The following is a 15,388-nucleotide window of genomic DNA, read 5'->3' on the forward strand; positions in this document are numbered from 1 at the left end:
AACTATAATGAGTACTTCTAAAAAAGATCCAGAAGCTTTACAGTTGGATAGAAAGGAGTTAAAGAGTTCCAATAATTTAGGGGCAAAAATAGAGGAAAAAGTGGAGAATAATTCCACTGAAAAACCATCAGGACCAGGGGCTTTGGACCGTTTCAAGGACTTAATGGCATTGGAGATTTCTTGAAGGGAGATATCTTCTCCAGAGCGGAGAAGGTATCAGGAGTGGTAGTTGGTTTGGGAATGTTTTGGAAAAAAGAAGTGAAATCCCCTGTGGTTGGGTTAGTCGATTCTGTATACAAATTATTATAGTATGATTGAAAAGTGCTAACAATATCAGAGTCAGAGGATAGAAGTTGATTGTCTAATTCTGTACGAATAAGGCCAATATTTTTCCGTTCAGACTTAATTTCTAAATAGTTTGCCAACATCTTCCCAGCTTTATTTTGACCCCCATGGTATTTTGATTTAATTTTAAGAAGGACATTACATGCATCTACAGTAGCAATTTTATTTAACTTAGATTTAGCTTTAATTAGATCTTGTAATGCAGAGGGAGATTTAGATGAAAAGTAAATAAGTTCCAAAGTTTTGATTAGACTGAGCATATCGTTATATTCAGCATTCAATAATCTTTTCTTCTTGGCCAAATAAGCAATAGTAAAGGCTCTAAATGATGCCTTAAAAGCATCCCAATTATTGTGGACGGAGGTATCAAGGGAGTTGTTGAGTTAAAAAAATTCTTTAATAAAAGAGGTCGCTTCTGAAATAAAAGAGCGGTCAGATAAAAGATCATTATTACAATGCCAGCGACCTTGTTTGTGAGGAAAAAGGGATGTATCAATGCGGGTAGAAACAGGAGCATGGTCAGAGATAAAAATAGAACCAATGACGGAGGATTGGAGGCAGGACAATAATGATTTTGAAATTAAAATATAGTCAATACGGGAGGGTGTGTGGTGAACAGGTGAGAAAAAGGTAAATTCAGAGGTATCAGGGTTACAAGTCTTCCAAGATTCAAATAGGGAACGGGAAGAGATGACAGATTGGAATAATTTATGAGTCTTGTCAGGCTTAAATTTATAACTTGAGAGTCTGTCAGAAAAGGGATCAAGCCAATTATTGAGCTGTTTGATGTATGTACATGCTCTGAATCGCACGAATAAATCTTTACCTGAGACCATAGTGCCTCAATGCAGCCCATAAAAAATGCCAGGAGACCCTATCAAAAGCTTTCTCCGCATCAAGCAGAATTAAAGCCATAGGGTCTCCTGTAACCTTAGTATAATCAAACAACGCGATTGTGCGGCGTATATGCTCGATGGTTTCACGGCCAGGCACAAAACCATGTTGTTGTGGAGACACAAGCTTTTTGATCACCCCTGCCAGCCGGTTTGCAAGAATTTTTGAGTACATTTTGATATCACTATTGATTAGAGTTATTGGTCGATAGGATCCGGTATCCGATGGTATCTTGCCTTTCTTTAAAAATGTAATGATCCTAGCTCTCCGCCAAGATTCAGGAGGCTTATCGCCATTTTGAACCATTTGGAACATCTCCAGCAAAATGGGGGTGAGCTGAGATCAAAAAAACTTATAAAATTCTCCCGGTATATAATCAGGCCCTACACCCTTACCACTAGGAAGAGAATCTATAGCTAGCCATAACTCTTCAGTTTTAATTTCAGCATCTAACATATCTAGATCTTCCGCTGATAGAACCCCTACCTCAATTTCCTTAAGGTATCTTTGGGTTTCAGCCTGAACCACCTCATTATCACTAATATCTTCATTATATAAATTTTGATAACATTTCTGAAAAGCTAGAGCTATAGCGCCATCTTCGGTGACTAACCCTACTTCAGGATCCATAATGCTTTCAATACGCATGGCAGATTCTTTTTCTCTAGTTCTGACAGCTAACATTCATCATTTTCATTTCAAAATCTTTATTCGAATTTTTGCAAATTCATAAAAGCAATTCACACAATCCCAAATCAAATTACCATAGTTACAAAATACAGCATATTATTAAATACAATCAATTATCTGTAAAATCCGAAATTTACTAAGGGTACTCCATTGTTTTCCGAACATGAGTAATAACCCTTAGAAAAGTGCTAGTACGAAATACCAGCTCTTCATTATTCAAAGTTAACATCATCAAATTTGATTCCTCCAAAGAAAGTGGTCTATACTTTTTAAAATACGGTGCTAAAAACCATTTAAAATATTTTTGATAAAATTTACAAAAGAAGAAAAAGTGTAATTCAGTTTGCAAACTCATATCATCACATGGGCACAAATTATTTCCAGATTTTAGGGATGAGTAACCTAATGGGAAGCATAATAAAAATCTGACTGAGCCTGCCCTAAGGCGAAAGAGTAAGTGCTACTGGCACACATTGTGATTTAAAAAAATGTAAGATTGCTTTGGTGGCATCTACTTTCTTAGGCCGTGGAAGGCTAAGAATAGAATTAATGGATTTTGAGAACTTGCTCGTGGCGTGGACCAGATGTCCACCCCATGAGCCGCTCGCAGCAAAAACCATTCCTAAATAGGGAAAAGTGTTAGTGGAGTAAAGTTTATCAGAACCCACCGCTATTACACTTAGTTGTCTCTCCCCCGGGCCACAAGACATAATAAAAGATTTTTTAAAATTGACTTTAAGATCAAGTTTTTCCATGTATTGAGCAAAATCTTTTACCAGACTGCGTAAAGCGTTCGGGGTGAGACCCATGAGCACCGCATCATCTGCATAGAGCAGAGTCGGTAGCAATCCCCCCTTTATTTTTGGGACATCTCTAGTTGCTAATTTTAGGGATTTGTTTAATCCATTTATGTAAATAATAAATAACAGGGGTGCTAAAACGCACCCCTGTCTAACTCCTCGTTCAACCTTTATGGGCTCTGACACTTCCCCCCCCCATCCCAATCCTTACTTGTGCCCTTGTGTCAGTATGCAAATATGCAAGAAAGTGTACAGCTAACATATGTCCGACTCTTTCACTGTTCTCGTAAAGTTTAGAACGCCAAGCTAAAAATGTGCTTGCCGCTTTAGCCTGTGAGATTTCTATTATGGCTGACTTAGCAATTATTATCTGAGTTTGTGCAGAATCACCATCACCACCCCCGACATGACCCTGGCCAGATTGATCTCGGCCTCTTCAAGATCTCTATATAGCTCCTGTAGCTTCCTTTTTTCCCTTTTCTGGCTTTCCCATCCAAATTGAGTTGTCTCTCCCCTTATACCAGCTTTAAGTGTGTCCCACACATTTTGTATACTAGTACTACCTATATTTTTGTTTAGAAATCTTGTTATCCATAAAGCCATGCATTCAATATACTTACTATCTCTTAACAGACCCCGAATAAAAGTCCATGAGTCTGGTTTTTTAACCCTGGGTTGTATATTAACCTCGATTAAAAGTGGGCTGTGATCCGACATTACTCTTGGATATCTAGTTATACTAGAGCCGTGAGCCAAAATTGGAGAGATAAAAAAATAGTCTAACCTAGAATGGGTTTTGTGCGATGCAGAAAAAAGTAAACCCAGGGTTGTCCCTTCTGAAAAAAGCCCACATATCAATCAAACCGTGCAGTTCGTGCATTTGCCGCAAAGCCCTATAAACTTTAGGTTTCCGACCAGAATAAGCTACAGCAGATTGATTAGCAAGTTCACAACCAATATTAATGTTAAAATTGCCACATAGTATAAACGGAGCTGGCCAACCGACCAGCTCGAAATTTAGCCAGTTATATAATTCTGGATCGTCAAGTACCGGACCATAAACTGAACAGAGTGTGAAATCTTTATTCTGAAAATTACCATGAATGATGACCCATCGACCATGAACATCAACAGAAGAACGAATTATATTGACCATTCCCCGACGAGCCAGAATAGCGACCCCTTTAGACTTTGCCTCCAATTTAGTCCAGGAAATCAGCTGAAAACCCTTGAGCTCCAGAAGCTTATGACGGCTGGCTTCAACATGAGTCTCTTGGAGGCAGATAACATCTGCCCGCAAGAAACGGATATCCTCTCTGATGCGGCGCCGTTTAGCTGGGTCATTTAACCTGCAAATATTTATAGATGCTATCCTAATATTAGGCATTGCAACTGAGGTGTCATTCCAAACATAGATCCAGCTAAAGATTGTACCCGCCCTATCTGAGCTAACCTCTTCCCAAAAACAAGCCCCAAACCAAACCTTCCATTGCCCTGTAATTCCTCCCCAACCCTGGACCCCCCACCCACTCTACCCCCCCAACCCAACAAACTGGCAAAAAAGGTCCTCAGACCCTTGTGATGCCTCCCACTTCCCGAGTGTCTCCTGGTCACTGCTTGTCCATATAAACACCGTAAAGAGAGATAAAAGAGAAAGTAGAAAAAAACGGAAAAAATACAACAAACTTCTTGAGGGTATGTAAAGCAACCTGCACAAACACCTTCCAGGCTGAAATTTAAGTCCATTAACAATCAGTTCCTTTAAGTAATTTTCAGCTTGGACTTCCGAAGACAATACCCGAGTCTTGCCATGATAAATAACCTTCAACCGTGCAGGGTTCATCAAGAAGACCTCACACCCTTTTTTTTGGAAAGGGGTGATCAGCTGACGGAGTCGCCACCTCCGTTCCACTGTTGTGTGGCAAAAATCGAGCCACCCTAAAAAGGTCTGGCCATCTGCAGATCTTCTTGCATCCGGGCGCGCTTTTTCAAAAATGGCTTGTCTCAGCAAAAAATTGCCCAAAAAAATCAATATTGTCCGGGGTTTGGCTACGGAGCCTGAATTTTTTTTTAATCATGAGAGGAAACGGATGCACTCTCTGTATCTCAGTTTCCCAACACCAATGAGAGAGCTCCGGAAACGCAGATTTGAATAACTTCAGTACAAACCCTCTGATGTCCTCACCCTCCGTCTTTTCTTCAATAATCCCTAAAAGACGTAATTTGTTCCTAAGGAGCCGTTTTTCAGAGTCCTCCAGCTTCCACATTATATCCGAAAGCCTTTCATCGTTAGCCGTAGTTTTTATTTCAGTGCTTTGTAGTCCAGCCTCAAGCCCAACAATTCGTTCCTCCAAGGCAGCTGTCCTGGCTATGACCTCTGAGAAAGCTTTAGTATTTTTCCGAATAGCCCCTTGTATTTTCATCGTAGCCAACTGGGCTCTCTTATGCTCTTGACGTGCCTCATTTTGTATGGATTTAAGCATGGCATAGCTCATGGTATTTGAAGGAGGTGGGTTGGTTTCGTCCCCAGGTCCCCCCTGGTCCGCTTCTTGATCTCTTGACCCTCCCGAGCCTGCAGGGCTGGTTGCGTCTACCGAATAGTCCGACTGTAGATTATTGCTTGCCTCAGAGCCATGGCTCTCGCATTTTCTTAAAGTGGATGATGGTATCTTCCTAGATTTATTGTGGCGAGGTGTGGACATTTTCAGAGTGTCCACTGTAGTTGGGGGACTCCCACTCTCTTCACCTGAGATAAGATCTTCATTTTCGAAGTCCGTGGTGGATTCTATATCCGATTCCTCTGCTAACGAAAAAAAACTATCTCCATCCTGGGCATCCGGTATACTACCGGCTGCAGATCCCATTTCCAGCCTCCTTCCAACGGGAGTTTGGAAGGCAGAGGCATTACCCAAGTCTATCTCCAAAACTTGCAATCGTTTTTTGGAATCCCCTTCAGCCCCTTCAGCCCCTCCTGTGCCAGTCCAGACCACCAGTGAAGCCTCAGGGGTTGGGGTTAGGTAATTTGCAATTGTACCCCCATAATCTGTCTCGGGCTTCTTGGTTACCACAGTATAATTTTTTCCCCATCACTATCTTTCTCGAGCACCTTGCTGTCTTTAGGGGCGCCGGCAGCATTCATACCACAAAGAGAAAGTTGAGTCAGTGTTTTTGTCGCTGAGGGCTTCCCCGCAAACATTCCTGGGACAGTAACTGTTTTTCCGCGCCCAGAACCCTCCATTATCTGTGAGGCGTTCCCCGACAGCCCCTGATTTTTACTCCCAATCTCGTCATTCATGGTACATAGGGGCTGCGTTATCTCGGCGGTTTTGACTTTTGCAAGATTCCCTTTCTTAAAACTCACCGCCATTTCTTTAGCCCCGGGCTTTTCCACCGCTCTGTCCGTTTTCAAGAGTTTCTCCGTTTTTTCCTGTGTGGCTGGTATTTTCCTCGTCCCTGAAGCTGGTGCGTCTCCCACAGTTTTGGTGCTCAGTACAGGTAGCTTCCCGTTCTTGCGAGGCTGCATGATGCTTTGAGAACCGCCGTTCTCGTTTGGATCTTGCTGGAGCTTCCCTGCTAACCACGCCCGTCCACACGTGTGCGCGGCTACGGAAAACCGATACTGCAAGCCGCACGGACCGCAGCCAGGGTTTCAGCTTCTCCCAGTCACTAAACATAGGTTCCTTATCTGGACACGATCCGCTATAGCTCCGCTGAAATTACGCTATTAATCCCTTATTCGAAAGTCTCCTTCTCTCTCGTAGAAGCCACAGATACTGCAGCGCTGGTCAGCAAATTACACTCACTCGGTTCAAGCGGCCGCCATCTTGCCGATCCATGCACAGGTTTTTTAATGGTACACAAATTGGCGCAACAGGACCAACGAGGAATCGCAAACCTATAGACAAGCATTGAGTGAATTATTGGTTCTTCACATTCATGTCACCTTCCTGTGGTTGGCCCATATTCGCAAATGGCTTTTGGATCTGGGCTTGAGTAGATTCTGGGAACAACCGAGTACGCTGACCCCGGACTCAAAGCAGGAAATTAAAACCATTTATTGGAATTTTATTAAGCACAGTGTCACTTTAAATTGTAGATCTGGAACACTCACAACTCAATTCCTGATGTTCAAAATAACCCCCTGTTTTGAATCGTTTTTAGATGAAATCGAACCTCAAATTGCTACGGTATTGTATCTGAAGTTCAGATACGGTACTCTACAGATAAAGGCTTTTATATCTAAGTGGGGAACAATACAGGAAGGGGGAAAAGACTGTAAGTGTACCCAGTGCCATCTAGGAAGCAAGGAAGACATTGCACATGTCCTATTTGTCTGCCCTGCTCATGCAAATCCTAGAAGAAAATGGATAAAACCTTTGGGCAGGAATTTGAGTATTAGGAAATACACTGAAATGCTGCGTATATTAAAAACTGATAGCTCCAAGCTTATTATATTTGGTGTCAGTAGATTTTTATTGGCTATACATTTTATGAGGAGGAAGAAAGGGCTTACATTTTAAATTCTAAACCATTTTTTTTACATGTTTAGGATCTCATGCCTCATGGGAGTCATGATTTTTAAACGTCCATGATGTATATAGCCAATGACAGCGGAAAACTACTTTTAATTTCTGAATTATATACAGCTAAAGGAGCTTTGATCTTTGTATTTGGATGTTCTCAAATACCTGCAAAAATGGCAACCACCAAACAGCTGTTTTTAATATTCTTAAATTAGAATAGAACATGACTTACTCTCTCACTCTTCGATCTCTAGCCATCTCATAACTCTTTTAGCTCGCTATGGCCAAATGGTCCACCTTAGAATCACTGGGTAACTCTTATCGAGCTCTTCATTGACAAGGTCCTCCTAAGGAAGATTCAGTTCCTCCAAACCAGAACCCTTCAGTCCTCCTCTGCCGCACATGCTAAAGTTCCACAGCCCAATGTTGCTACCTTTAGAAGTGCCTTGAAAACCTTTGTAGGTAATAGTAACTTTTCATGCATTCAGAGATCCCTTCAATGTCATCTGCAATGACATAACATTACAAGTCATCATATAACATGACACTGCATAATAAAGCATTGCATAATTTGAAACAATATCTAAAGCATAGCACAGCACAATACAATGTTACATAACAACATAGCAAAGTATGCCTAGCATCACTTGGTATTAATGAGGAAAGCAAAGCATGAGAAAAGGCAGCACAACAAAATGTAACACAACATGATTTAATAAGAATATTTTAGCATAACATGATCCAGCATATTAAAACATTGCATAGCATAATATACCATGATGCAGCATTAAAACACAGCATTACAAAGAGTAACATAGCAAGATACAGCATAACAAAACACAATTTAAGATAACTTGATATGCATAGCATAACAGTATATTTGGAAGTTTCAAAACCAATACCTCAGACGAATGACAATAACAATTTCTCTTAGAGTCACAAAATGTACGCACTTTTTTTTTTTTAATTTTTTTTTTATTGTGCAGAAAGAGAACAGGAGAAAAAAGAGGTAAAAAAAAAAAAGACAAGCAACAGTCCTGCAATGTTCCCCACGCAGGGGGCATTTGAAGAGGCAAAATAAGCGGCGAAAAGGAGGCAATGTAGAAAGCTATCAAAGTGCAGTTCGAGGAGTCAGTGTCCGACAGCAATGATATAGGAAATCGAGGTCAAACCCCCTTCCGAATCTCAGAGGGGTAGCAGCCCTGCAAAGAAGGGTGGTGATCCCCAGGCGAGGGGTCAATGCAGCAAAAAGAAAGAAAAAGTCAGGCAGCCTCCATATGCCCTAAGGTGTCGCAACAAGTAATTTAACCAACTTCTCCCACCACCCAAGCCCCCCTCCCTACCCACCCCCCTGGTGGTGGCGACATCAATGCACAATCATTCCCGCATTCACACATCCTTGATTAAATCTGAAAGAGGTGGAGAGCGCGCACTGCGGACGGGCAGACTGCAGAGGGTAGGCCTCGTGAGAGAAAGCGGACCAGGGGGCCCCAGCGGAATAAGAAATTCTTGAAGTTGCCCAGGAAGATGTCCGCCATTCGCTCCATGCTCAGTAACCTCCATAGTCTTGCGTGCCACAGGGATATCGCCGGGGCGTCCGGTTTCTTCCAGGCTGCAGCTAAAGTGAGTTTGGCGGCTCCGAGGCAGAGCCATAGGATTTGTTTATCCGCTCTTGTTTGATGTTCCAGGTCCAGATCTCGGAGACCCAGTAAGACATGAGCCATGGAATCAGGTATCGGATAGCCTAGGATGTCTTTGATATGGGACAGAATTTCTTCCCAGTACGGGCGGATGATCGGGCAGTCCCACCAAATGTGGCGGAAGTCCCCCAGCAGACCACAGCCCCTCCAACATCTGTCCGAGGAGGCCGGAAATATTCGATGCAGCTTGGATGGGTACAAGTACCAATCCATAAGGGTCTTTAAGTGGGCCTCTCTCAGATCCACCGAATGGTTGTGTGCAGCGATGTCCCGCCAAAGACCCTTCCATTCCTCATCCGTAATATCCCGGCCCAGAAGTTCCTCCCAATGTCCCATGTAGCGGGGACGGGGAGACACTGCAGTGGTAAGGAGCAAACTATACAGGAAGGAGATCGCGCCCTTCATGGTGGAAGTGCGTAGGATAAAGGCCTCAAACGACGACGACGGTCTTGTAGCCGCATCTCCCACTCCCGGCGAGGTTGCCCAGTGGAGGAGTTGGATGTGGCGGAATCGTTCAGTGGCCGGGACCCCATAATCTCTCATGCAATTGTTAAAAGTGAGTGGTGCAGACCCATGGAACAAGTGTGTAAGAGCCCTGCATCCTCCCTCCATCCATAGTTGAAAGGGGCCTTCCTGCAGTGCCGGCGGAAAGGCCGGGTTGAAGTGTATGGGTGTAAAGGGGGATGGGAACGTAGTCCAGCGGTCGTCACCAGAGACCGTGTCCCAGACTTTCAGGACGGTGCTAGTGGGTGTACAGATGTAGGCGTTTTTGGGCCTATCCACCTTAGGTTTCCAGGCCAGGTCCCAGATCGATCTCCCAGCTACACTCCTGTCCATGTGCAGCCAGTGTTTTTCTGAGAGCTGTTGGGACCATTCCACCAGGACCCGTAGCTGCGCTGCCTTGTAATACAAGTGCATATCGGGGAAGCCCACTCCCCCCTCCTTCCGCGGTCGTCGCAGAGTTGCGAAGGAGAACCGCGCCCGTCCTCCCTGCCAGATGAATCGCAGCATCAAGGTTTTAAGGCGCCGGAAGAAGTCCACGTCTATGGGAATGGGAAGGGCCTGGAAAAGATATAAAAACTTGGGAAGGAGGACCATCTTAAGAGCATGGATCCTGCCCAGCCATGAGATATACTTTGGCTTCCATCGGTCCATGTCCGCTCGCACCGCTGCCCGCAATGGGGGGAAGTTCGCGGAGAACAGTGACCCTATGGAGGGTGTCAGTCGGACCCCCAGGTATAAGAGAGAGGTGGATGCCCACGACAGAGGCGTGAGAGCCACACACGTTCCATTTCCGCTAGAGGAAGAGTGAGATTTAGGATATAAGATTTATCAAAGTTGACTTTGAAACCGGCCACCCTTTCAAAGTCAGACAGCACTGCCTGGATATGCGGTAATGAGTGAGCCGGGTCCCCCACCGACAATAAGACATCATCCGCAAACAGGGAGATTTTATGCTGCTCACCAGTAAAGGGGAGACCCTGGATCTGCTCATGTTCCCGCACCGCCAGAGCGAGTGGCTCGATGCTCAGAGCGAAGAGGAGGGGGGAGAGGGGACAGCCCTGTCTGGTACCACGGGAGTGAGTGAAACAGGCAGATCGATGTCCATTAATCATTACTCTAGAGCGGGGACTGCTGTAATTTGCACGGATCATTGATATGAACTGAGTCGAGAAGCCAAAGGCGACCAGGGTGCGAAACATGAACCCCCAGTCCACGCGGTCAAAAGCTTTTTCCGCGTCAAGACCCACCAGCACCGCCGGGATGCGAAATCTAGCGGCCTTTTCTATCAGGTGGATCACCCTCCTCATGTTGTCGTGTGTCTGCCGGCCTTTGATAAACCCAGACTGGTCCGAGTGAACGAGAGCCGGCATTAAGTCCTGGAGCCTGCGTGCAATGATAGAGGAATACAATTTAGCCTCAATATTGAGTAGGGCAATCGGGCGGTACGACGAGCATTTAGATAGGTCTTTCTCTGGTTTGGGAATAACGGAGATCACGGCCTCGGCCATAGACCCCGAGGTTTTCCCGGTGACAGCCATTTCATTAAAGAGGGAGACCAGATAGTCGCACAGCTCCATCGCAAATGACTTATAGAAAAGAGCAGTGTAGCCGTCCGGACCCGGCGCTTTATGGAGTTTTAGGGCCTTAATAGCGTTCAACACTTCTATTCTGGAGAAGGGAGAAGCCAGGGGGTCATTCCACTCCTTAGAAACCTGCGGTAAGGGGAGATCAGCCAGGTAGCTCCTCTGGGCCTCCTGGTCAAGAGAGTCTCCCGCGTAAAGCGCTGCATAAAAGCGGCCAAAAAGGTCCGCCTTGTCCTCATCTCGGTGTTGCAGGGTCCCCGTCGAGTCCTGGATCCCCCCGATGTATTCCCTCTCCCTCTTGTCCCGAAGTTGGCGGGCCAAGTGCTTCCCCCACCTTGTTCCCCTGCGAATAGGAGAGGCGCCGTAGCCTCAGGAGAGTGAATTCAGCTCGATTATTGTAGTGGGTTTTCAGTTTCCCCCTCACAGCCGTCAGCGGCCGGAGGGTCAGCCTGGACGGGTTTGATTTGTGTGCCTGTTCCAGAATAGCAAGTTCCGCCTCTAGGTCTTCACGTTCCTTCCTCCTCAATTTGTTAAGGTTCGCGTTGAGGGCCAGGCATGTGCCCCGCAGCGAAGCTTTGCATGCGTCCCAGGTATTGAACACATACGTGTCCGAGACCGGGTTGAGGGCCAGAAAGTCCCCAATGGCCTTCCGCAGCTCCTTACAGGACGTGTCATCCCGGACAAGCGCAGCCGGTAAGTACCATTTCCGCTGTCCGTCCCCTCCCACCGACCAGTGCAACCCCAGGATCAACAGGCTATGATCAGACACGGAGAGTGGAAAAATGCTGGAGTCGCGGACATCTCCCCTGAGGGCTTGGCTCAAAAAGATGTGGTCTAGGCGGGAGTAGGAATGGTGGACATGGGAGAAGAAGGTGTAGTCTCGGGATTGGGGGTGCAAAGAATGCCAGCCGTCAATCAAACCTAAGTCAGCTATAAGGCGCTGCGTTTCATTGGAAAAAACGCCGGTATCAGCTCTCTAGGTGCGGGAGCTATCCAGGTTCTTGTCCCAAACCAAATTGAAATCCCCCATTAAAAACAGGTGCCCTTCCACAAAGCTCCCAACCTTATCCAACAGCTCCTGGAGAAAGCTATTCTGCCTGGCATTGGGGACGTACACCACCACAAAAGTGCATAACCTGCCATACAGCAATCCTTTGACCATCAACCAGCGGCCCTCCTTATCACAACACACTCCCATAGGCTGAAAGTGAAGGGAAGCCCGAAACAGAAGAGCCACCCCCCTGTGTTTTGTGGAGGCAGATGACCTGTAGATGAGAGGGAAGTGTTTGTGCCGGAGCCGGAGCTCATCTTTGCGCGCCAGGTGGGTCTCCTGGAGACCCACCACATCTAATTGATGGTCAATCAGGTATTTCCAAATTTTCTGTCGCTTCTGTGGGGAGTTCAGGCCCTTCACATTCCACATGCCAATACTAAGTGGCATGACAAAACATTAGGTCCAACCGCATTCATTGCATCCACCCCGGCAACATGCCCCAGCCCCCTCCCCACCACAGGCAACCAGGCGCCCCTCCGCCCCTCATCCCCAGCCCGCATCCCGTCATCAAGCCCCGCCTCCCATCCAATCAACCACCAGAACCCATCATTAGGCCCCACCGAAGGCCATCCCAACATCAGCATTAGGGCGTCTCCATCAGTATCAAAGACCCACTGGGCACCATAGCTCAGGGCCTGGCTATCAAGGAGCACGCGTCCCATACTTCCAGAAATAACTGTTCTCACAGAAAGCACACATCGGTCGCCACCACCCCCATTTGCAGCCCCAACACAGTCCCCAACTACCCCCCTCCCCACTCCCAGCACAAAACCCCCCAGTTCCCACCCCCCCAGAAAATAAAGAGGAACAACGTACATAACAGTTCCAGTGCATAGAAGTCTGTAGATTCCACCACGGGGTGAGGACGGGGCACTACTGGGAGTGCCCCCTGGGCCGTGGACCGGGGTTTCTTCCCAAAAAGTACAAATTTACCTACGGTACCTGAAGATACGTACCCCTCCGGCACTAATCGGCCCTCGTCTCAGAGCTCAGGCTGCTCCGGAGCTCTGCTGGGAGGTCGCCACCGTTGCTGAAGCCACAGAGGCCACCGCCTCTCCACTCTCCTGTAAGCTGGTTGTGCGATCAGGTCGTCCCCGATCCGTTTCTCGACCCACTCTCTGCCATGAGGAGGACCGCCGTCATCTCCGCGAGGGGGAGCTGCCGCCCCCCGGGGAGGGGGCCGCGTCATTAAGGCCCAGGAGGTCTTTCGCTACCTGAAGGGATCGGATCTGCGCCAGCCTATTCTGCCATCTGAAAATAATGCGGAAGGGGTGGCCCCAAGAGTAGGAGACATTGTGTTCCCGCAGAAAGGTAGTCACTGGGCGAAAGTCGCGCCTCTTCTGGAGTGTCAATGCCGCCAAGTCCTGGTACAATTGAGGACGGTGATCTCGGAACTGCAATGATGGGGTGTCCCGTGCTTTTCGAAGAATGCGTTCCTTCAACTGAAAGTCGTGCACGCAGACCAAAATGTCGGGTGGCGGACCTCCTCCCCGTCTAGGCAGTCCGACCCTGTGGACCCTGTCCATCTTGATTACGTGTAGGTCCTCATCATCCAGGATTTGCAAGAAGAGTGCCAGTACATAGCCCCGTAGATCACCTGCTTCCCCGTCCCAAGGCACTGCACGGATGCGGATGTTGTTCCGGCAGGAACGATTCTCCAAATCCTCCGCATGTGCTTGGAGGTCTAGGTTCTGCTCCGTGAGCCGAATTACATCCTGCTGCAAATGGTGAACATCGTTTGCCACGCTTAGGTCGTGATCCTCCAGAGTAGCTACCCGCTCTCCGATACCGTCCACGTCCCTCCTCACCTCGCGGAGGTCCGAGGCCAGCTGAGAACGTGGTTCAGAGATGTCCTCCTTGATACAAGCGAAAAGCTCCATCATAAAGGCTTTGGTTGCGGGGGCCTCATCATCCGTCTGCCTAGGCGATACGCTGGGTCCGGGGGACGCCGGCTGCTGGGATCCTTTCGGGGGGCCATCCTTACCAGGCTTCCCTTTGCGTTGCGTGGAGGACATCGCGTTGCCCCTGCTCACTCGGGTAGTCAGGGCGAGGGGTCTCCTTCCTCTAGTATGTAGCGCCGCTGGCCCGACTTTACACCTTTACTGTCCAGACTTCGGCCCCAGAGCCCGACGTCTGCTTCAGCGGTCTCCTGGTAGGCGTCACGCTCCCCACGCGGAATATGACGCCCGCCACGTCTCTCACCGACCGCCCGTCCGTGCAGAACCACAGCCAGCCCAAGCACGGTCCATTGGGGGGTACCGCAATTCACTCAGCTCCACCCCTGCCGGAGAGAACCCCGTCAGCGGTGCCTTAGCTCAAGAGGGATACCATGTCCAGTGGCACCACCACTGCAGCGCCGGGAGAGAGCACCACTCACCAATGCCCCGATGCGTCGATCGCCTCACACCTTATCTCGGGGGCCCCTAGATGCTGCAGGTCCAGTGTCCAGACGCCGCAGGTCCCCACTCCACAGTCTCGATTTCTGCACCGGTGGTCCCGCACGTCAGCAGTCCCACGGGGCCACCCCTCGCATGCCCCCAGACGCCACAGGCTCAGCACTCTGCCGCAGTAGGCCTGTAATCCCCGGGCTCAATTTCGTGCAGGCGTCCCCTGCTTCAGGCCCAACCCAGGCTCCAGGGTCGTCAATGTCCAGCTCACCGCCTCACCGGCCCCCACAAGCCGTCTCCCCTCCAACCTCAGTGGGGGAGTGTGGGTTATCCCAGGAGGGCCGACCGGGCCGCCAACAGTCCGCCACGTGGGTCGGGGATCATCGAGGTGGGCTCCTGCACCTCTGAGCCTCACACAAACCTCCGTTTCGCGCCGTCCAGCGCACGCTCACCCCCAGTAGCAGCTCCGCAGCCCAAGAGAGCCCAGCGCCAGGGCAGACCCCACTTCACGGTCACAACCTCCGGGACAGCTAGGCCACAAACCTCGGGCTCGCGTTGGTCGCGGGGCCGGAAGGCGCGCCCCCAACCGCGCTGGGCCTCCGTCACTCCGCCTCCTCCAGGGCTCGCTGCCGGGTCCAGGTCAGTCCCTCGCACAATCGGGCAACACCCGGGCGCCTCTCACCGTGCAGCCCCGGCGCGTCGCTTTCCCCAGCCGGGCCGCGGCTTCAGCCGTCAGTTCACCGCCACGTCCCGGTCGCTCGGGCCGCCAGCTCCGTCAGATCGCTCTCCGCCCCCTGGACACCGCGGCAGGGCAGTGGAGGATCGGTAGTGGGACACGGATCTCCAGGAGAAGCAAGGGGACCCGGAGGGCCGCAGTCGAGACCGGAGCAGGGTGCTAAACAAAGCTA

General features: G+C 48.6%; 2 long non-coding RNA genes across 2 annotated transcripts in view; one reads left to right on the forward strand and one right to left on the reverse strand.

The window, feature by feature from the left end:
- The window catches only part of LOC144823370 (uncharacterized), a 438,528-nt gene that overhangs the window by 75,272 nt on the left and 347,868 nt on the right, over window positions 1–15,388 (forward strand). The gene's annotated exons all lie outside the window — the stretch shown is intronic.
- LOC144823376 (uncharacterized) overlaps window positions 1–15,388 on the reverse strand; it is a 156,934-nt gene that overhangs the window by 38,119 nt on the left and 103,427 nt on the right. The window contains exon 2 of the long non-coding RNA XR_013608780.1: window positions 7,485–7,758. This is a non-coding gene — a long non-coding RNA (uncharacterized LOC144823376). The remainder of the gene's footprint in view (window positions 1–7,484; window positions 7,759–15,388) is intronic.

Source organism: Lissotriton helveticus, chromosome 3_1, assembly GCF_964261635.1.
Source record: "Lissotriton helveticus chromosome 3_1, aLisHel1.1, whole genome shotgun sequence".
NCBI lineage: Eukaryota > Metazoa > Chordata > Amphibia > Caudata > Salamandridae > Lissotriton > Lissotriton helveticus.